This window comes from Pristiophorus japonicus, unplaced genomic scaffold, assembly GCF_044704955.1.
Source record: "Pristiophorus japonicus isolate sPriJap1 unplaced genomic scaffold, sPriJap1.hap1 HAP1_SCAFFOLD_49, whole genome shotgun sequence".
Lineage (NCBI taxonomy): Eukaryota > Metazoa > Chordata > Chondrichthyes > Pristiophoridae > Pristiophorus > Pristiophorus japonicus.
Genome location: NW_027254395.1, coordinates 4097561 through 4105213, shown reverse-complemented (window position 1 = coordinate 4105213; position 7653 = coordinate 4097561). Strand labels below are relative to the sequence as shown.

Genomic DNA, 7653 nt, shown 5'->3' with positions numbered 1-7653 from the left:
TGGCGGGGCTCGTCCGGAATTTGGCCCGAGAACTCTCGCATTTCAAATGTGAGCATTCCTAAGCGAAAATTATACCCGTGGACCAACGAGCCGCCGACAGTGAAAAGCGCAGCTCTCAGATTCTGATGGTGGTGAGAAAAGATATTAGGCCCATCGTGCTTGTGCTGTCTCTCAGATACCTATCTAATTAGTGCCCCTCGCCATTGTGCTGCAACTGTTCTCCTTTTGACGAATATATTATTAATTTGAGACATGACATGAGGAAAGTACAGCATCCTTGGAAGTAAAAGGGGAATTTGGCGATGAGGTTAAATGTGAATGACAAAACGAGGTCAAAGCTATAAGACAACGTTGACGAGGATGGGATTTGAACCCATGCGTGCAGAGCACAATGGATTAGCAGTCCATCGTCTTCAACTCTCGGCCACCTCGTCACTTGTACAGCGCATTGTCAGCCATTCAATCTCCTGCTTTTTGTATCCAAACATAAATAAAGTGCAAGAAAGTCCACTTCACAGCTTGCTCTGCCCGTGCATGCAAATCGACAATGATGAAAACGTGGCATGAGATTCTTTAAGCAAACAGCCTTCCTTTACTTCAGGTGAGTGACTGGAAGAGATGGTTGGTTTCTCGGCAGAATCACAACAAAGAATATAAAATTTCACGCAGCGAGCTAACTTGACCGCGGCAGGACTCGAAACAGCAATCTTGTAATAACTTCATGGTTGCAATGGAAGTCAGATATGTTATCCATTTGGTTACGCGGCCTCTGCCAACGGCTGGCATTGTGTTGTTGTATATATTGGGAACAAATTCGGGGCAACTGCAACATCAAGGAGTGGATCTCGAAAAACGTGAGCATATTTCGAGTGAATGAAGAGATGCACTGCGATCTGGGTGCGCACCGGCGCAGGCAACCCCAATGTCAATTGGAACACAACAGTTGAACAATTAAGTCATTGCAGCTGAAATCATACTCATTCTCAAACTATGCAGGATGACACGGGATTATGAGAAAATCCGTTTTAAAGGTAATGATTATGAACAGGAACTGAAAACCAGCCCGGTTGAACAGAGACAGAATGATCCGAGACTGCAAGGACATCCCTTTTACCCAGATGCAGAATGACCCTTGACTGAAAGCAGTTCCCTTTTAAAATAATAAAGTGCGATTTCTATCATCCCTGGAGGCAATTGTGCAGTGGAGCTAAGGACCACCAGAGAAGGTTATTGAAGCCACAGCTGATGGACAGGCAGGAAGGACGGAGGGACGTAAAACCAGCCCAGACTGAAATATATATATATATTTAACATTTTAAGAAAATAAATGCATTTAAATTTGATTTAAAAACAAAATATATTAATTTGTTTTAAATAAGTAAATAATTGATTCATAATCTGTATATTTTTTGATTGAACGAAGGCTGTGTGTAACTTAAGAATTTCATTTGAAATGGGTGCAGTCAATAATTACCCAAACACAGTAAGCCCATGGTGGAAGACAAGCCACGAGGGAAGATGTGGGTGAATAAGGCGATCTTTTAAAGTCGCGTGTGTCTTTCTGTTGGATCTGACAGCAGTTGCTTGTGCTGTGAAAAAGGTCAAATGTAATAGAGCCCGGTGCAGGCAGAACAGAAAAAGCATATTTATTTTGGAAGTTACAAATTTGGGATTATATACAAATATACAAATGAACATACATGTATAACCAAAGTCAGTCATGTCTTGTCTTGGTTTGATTTGATTTCAATTTGAAAATAAAGATGGAGGATGTCATCATGTCACACAGCCCATACGCAAGCCCTGGCTAAAATCGTTATATTACTAACGTGTGTATTTTCCCTTCTTTCAGATGTGGAATCGCAAAATCCCACAGCAGATTCTTCTACCGTCAGAGAGTCCACGAAGGAGCGTTCAATCAAATCACTACGGTTTCAAATTGCATGTAATACATTTTTCTCACTTAACAGTAAAATCGCACAGCTCCTTTGCACACACTCTGGCTTACACAAACACACAAACAAACTTAAATTCCCGCAGTTTTTGAAATTTGAAATTGGAAATCCGGGACAGACTGCACATAGCTTTTAAACTGACACAGAATATTGCGGGGCTGAAAGCACACCATTTTAAACAAACAGAGAATGATCTCGGACAGACAGCACATCCCCTTAAAAGGGACACGGAAATAGAATGAATTAAAACAGATAAATATGTAAAACTCGGCAGATCATGCAGATTCTGTGGAGGAAGAATCCGGATTCACGTTCTGTCGGATAATCATTCCGATATTTTTGGGAAAAGTTAAACGTTACAGATGTTTTCAACATAAATAGCGCCTGGAAAAAATACGCAGTGAGAAAGACAAATGGGAACGTGTGTGATACAGTGGAACGCAGGAGTGATTAAATAATTAATGGCACAATGGAGAAAGGCAAAGTTGGTGGTAATCGGGCAATAGTGTAACAAAGAATGGTCCAGAGGAGGTGTTAGTGGGAATAGCAGAACCATTACCAGACAATGGGAGCGGTGCTTATGATCCGATACGTTGAACCTAATGTTGAGGCCAGAAGATGAGAACATGCCTACAATATAGGGTGTCACCGCCTTTTAATCAGACCAGGCAGCTTGGCCAGCCCGGATTGATTTCCTGTCCGCTTTGAATTCTGCAGCCAAGGGACTAATTCAAAAGCCAGCTTCTCTCATTTTTTCAGCTCTAGAGAAACAGGACGCAGTCATATTCAGGGCAGAGGTGGAGATTGATGCTGAATGTATGCTTATCCCAATTGAGGTGTGCATGTGCGTAAAGAGAGGAAGATATACTGATCAAGTATTGGCCGGAAGTAAACAAGGCTTTAGGTTATCCAACGAGTGACAGAGCCGAGTACCTCTGAGAAACTTTAAGTTTACTCAGTTTGGCGGGTTTCACTTTGCTCTGGGATTTGGGAACATTGGCGCAAAATCACACGTTCTAATGTGAAATATGTCTGTTTTCTCACAAGTGGAGCGGCTGAGAGAAGCGGAACTTCGAGTAAAAAATGGCGGGACTCGTCCGGGATTTAGCCCGAGATCTCTCGCTTTTCAAATATGACCATTCCTAAGCGAGAATCATACCCCTCGACCAACGAGCCGCCGACAGTGAAAAGCACAGCTCTCAGATTTTGACGGTAGTGAGAAAAGATATTAGTTACATCGTGCTTGTGCTGTCCCTCAGATAACTATCTAATTAGTCCCCCTCGCCATAGTCCTGCAAATGTTATCCTTTTGACGACTAAATTATTAATTTGAGACATTACATGAGCAAAGTACAGCATCCTTGTCAGTAAAAGGGGAATTTGGCGATGAGGTTAAATGTGAATGACAAAACCACCAGGGATGTAAAAGCTGTCAGACAACAACGACGAGGATGGGATTCGAACCCAATGGATTAGAAGTCCATCGCCTTAACTTCTGGACCACCTCGTCTCTTCGGTAGCGCATCGTCAGCCATTCATTCTCCTGCTTTTGGTATCCAAACAGAGATAACGTGCAAGAAAGTCCACTTCACAGCTTGCTCTGCCCGTGCATGCAGATCGACAATGATCAAAACGTGCCATTAGATTCTTAAAGCGAACAGCCATCTTTTACTTCAGGTGAGTGATTGTAAGAGATGGTTGGTTTTTCGGCAGAATCACAAAAAAGAACATGACAGCTCACGCAGCGAATCAATTGACCACGGTAGGACTCGAACCTGCAATCATCTGATAATATCACAGATACAATCGCAGTTAGACGCCTTTTCCATTAGACCACGCGGCCTCGACCAGAAGGCAGCTGTGTTCTTATATATATTGGGAGCAATTCGGGGCAACTGCGAAATGAAGGTGTGGATTTCGGAAAAGATGCGCATATTTCGAGTAAATTAACAGATGCACTGCGATATTGGTGCGCACCGGCGCAGGCAACCCCAATGTAAATATGAACACTACATTTGAAAAATTCGATCATTGCAGCTGAAATCACAATCTTTCTCAAACTACGCAGTTTGAGGAGGGATTATGAGAAAATCGTCTTAAATGGGCAGATTATGAACCGGAACTGAATGATCCGGGACTGCAAGCAGATCCCTTTTACTCAGATGCAGAATGACGCTTGACTGACAGCAATTCCCTTTTAAAAGAATAAAATTGAGATTTCTATCATCACTGACCAATTGTGCAGTGTGTGTGTGACCGTGGGTGTCAGGACCACGCGGAGCTGGGATGTATTAAAGCCACAGGCGATAGAAGGGGAAGGAAGGAAGGGAAGTCCGTAAAACCAACGCAGACAAAAAGACAATTTACAAACATATATATATATTTAACATTTTAAGAAAATAAAGACATTTACATTTAATTTTTAAAATTTAAATGTGATTTTTTTTTAAACAAATAAATAATTGATTCATAATCTCAATATTTTTTGATTGAACGAAGGCTGTGTGACTGGAAGAATTCCATTGGAAATGAGGGGGTGTAATCAATAAATACCCAAACACAGTTAGCCCATGGAGGAAGACAAGCCAGGAGGGAAGATGTGGGCCACAGAGGCGATCGTTCAAACTCGCGTGTGTGTTTCTGCTGGATCTGACAGCAGCAGCGTGTGCTGTGAAAGAGATCAAATGTAATAGGGCCCGGTGCAGTCAGTACAGAGAAAGCACATTTATTTTGGAAGATAAAAAGTTGGGATTGTATCTAAATATACACATATATATATATACATGTATAAAAAAAGTCAGCCAGTCAGTCATGTCTTTTGTTGTCATGATTTCATTTGATTAAAACTTGAAAATAAGGATGGAGGATGTCATCATATCACACAGCCCACACGCCAGCCCTGGCTAAAACCGCTATATTTCTAACTTGTGTATTATCCCTTCTTTCAGATGTGGAACAGCAAAATCCCACAGCAGAATCTTCGACAGTCAGAGAGTCCACGCAGGAGTGTTCAATCACATCAGTATGGCTTCAAGTTGCATGTAATGCATTTTTCTCAATTGACATGAAATTCACAGTAAGATCGCACAGCACGTTTGCACACACTCTGGCTTGCACAAAGACGCAAACTAAAATTCCTGCACCCTTCTAAGGCAGTTTAGGAAATTGGAAATTTGAAATCCGGGACAGTCAGCACATCACTTTTAAACAGGCACAGAATGATCCGGAACTGATAGCACACCATTTTAATCAGACAGAGATTGATCCCGGACAGACAGCACTTCCCCGTAAAAAGGATATGGAAACAGAGTTAATAAAAACAGATAATTATGTAAAATTCAGCAAGTCGTGCAGATTCTGTGGATGAAGAACCCGATTTGACGCTCTGTCGGATAATCATTCCGATATTTAAGGAAAAAGTTAAAGATTACAGATTTTTTCAACAAAAATAGCGCCTGGAAAAAATACGCAGCGAGAAAGGAAAAAAAGAAACGTCTGTGATACAGTGGAACGCAGGAGTGATTAAATAATAAATGGCACAATGGGAAACACCAAAGTGGGTGGTAATCGGGCAATAAGTTAACAAAGGGTAGTCCAGAGGCGGTGTTCGTGGGAACTGCAGAACCATTACCAGAAACTGGTGAACGGTCCTTATGATCCGATAAGTTGAACCTAATGTTGAGGCCAGAAGACTATAACATGCCTACAATATAGGGTGTTAAAGTCTTTTAATCAGACTAGGCATCTTGGTCACCCCGGATTGATTTCCTGTCCGGATTGAATTCGGCAACCAAGGGAATAATTCAAAAGCCAGCTTCTCACATCTTTTCAGCTCGAGAGGAACAGGAGGCACTCAAATTCAGGGCGCAGGTGGAGATTGACGCTAAATGTCTGCTTGTCCCAATTGACGTGAGCGTATGCGTACAGACAGGAAGATATACTGATCAAGTATTGGCCGGAAACAAACGAGACACAGAGCCGAGTACCTCTGAGATAGTTAAAATTTATTCAGTTTGGCGGGTTTCACTTTGCTCTGGGATTTGGACGCTGTGCGAACATCGGCGCAAAATTACACGTTTTAATGTGAAATATTTCTGTTTTCTCTCATGTCGAGCGGCTGTGAGAAACGGAACTTTGAGTAAAAAATGGCGGGCTCGTCCGGGATTTGGACCTGAGACCTCTCGCATTTCAAATGTGATCGTCCCTAAACAACAAACCTATCCCTAGACAGACGAGCCGCCGACAGTGCAGAGTGTTGCTCTCAGATTCTGATGGTAGTGAGAAAAGATATTCGGCCCATCTTGCTTATGCTTTCCCTCAGAGAACTAACTAATTAGTCCCCCACTCCATAGTCCAACACCCCTCACTCCTTTTACGAATATACTATTAATTTGAGACATGACATGAGCAAAGTGCAGCATCCTTGTCAGTAAAAGGGGAATTTGGCGATGTGGTGAAATATCATTGACAAAACGACCAGGGGGGTAAAAAGCTGTAACACAACAACGATGAAGATGGGATTCAAACCTTTGAGAGCAGGGCACAATAAATTAACAGCTCATCGTCTTAACCTCTCGGCCACCTCGTCGCTGATATACCCCAGCCCCAGCTATTCAATCTCCGTTGTTCATATCCAAACAGATATAATGTGCAAGAAAATCCACTTCAAATCCAGCTCTACCCATGCAACCTGATCGACAATGATGAAAACGTGACATTAGATTCTGAAAGCAAACAGTCTTCCTTTCCTTAAGGTGTGTGAAGGTAATGGAAGGTTGGTTTTTCCGCAGAATCACAACATAGAATATAAAAGTTCACGCAGCGAGCTAATTGACCGCGGCAGAACTCGAGCCTAAAATGTAGTGATAACATGGCGTTTAGTAATCGAAGTCAGACGCCTTATCCATTAGGCCATGCGGCCTCTGCAATCAGCACATAATGTGTTGTTGTGTACATTGGGAGAAAATTCGGGACAACTGCTATATCAAGGAGTGGATTTAAGAAAAGCTGAGCATATTTCGAGTAAATGAACACTGCAATCTGTGTGCGCACGGCGCAGGTAACCCCAATGTAACTTGGACCACAGCAGTTTAACAATTCGGTCATTGCAGCTGAAATCACACTCTTTCTAAAACTATACAGGAATAGGCGGGGTTATGAGAACATCCGTCTTAAATGGACAGATTATGAACCGGAACTGACAACCATCCCGTTTAAACAGACACAGAATGATTCGGGAATGCAAGGACACCCCCTTTGCACAGATGCAGAATGACATTGACTGACAGCAGTTCGCTTTTAAAAGGATAAAGTGAGATTTCTGCCATCCCTGAAGGCAATTGTGCTGTGTGTGTGTGATAGTGGGTGTCAGGACCAGGCGGGTCTGGGATGGTTATTGAAGCGACAGGCAATAGACAGGCAGGAAGGAGAGAGGGACGGAAAACCAACGCATTCAAAAAGCCAATTAAAAAATATAGATATATACATAACATTTTAAGAAAATAAATACATTTACATCTTATTTAAAAATACTTGAATTTGATTGGTTTTAAATATATAAATAATTGTTTGATAATCTATATCTTTTTTGATAGAACGAAGTCTGTGTGGCTGGTTGAATTCCATTGGAAATAAGGGGGTGCAGTCAATAAATACGCAAACACAGTAAACCCTTGGAGGAAGACAAGCCAGGAGCGAA

General features: G+C 42.0%; 1 non-coding gene across 1 annotated transcript; it reads right to left on the bottom strand.

The window, feature by feature from the left end:
- Nucleotides 1–352: 352 nt before the first annotated feature.
- On the bottom strand, nucleotides 353–434 carry trnas-gcu (transfer RNA serine (anticodon GCU)). Its single transcript has one exon. It is a non-coding gene; the product is annotated as a tRNA-Ser (tRNA).
- Nucleotides 435–7653: the final 7219 nt, after the last annotated feature.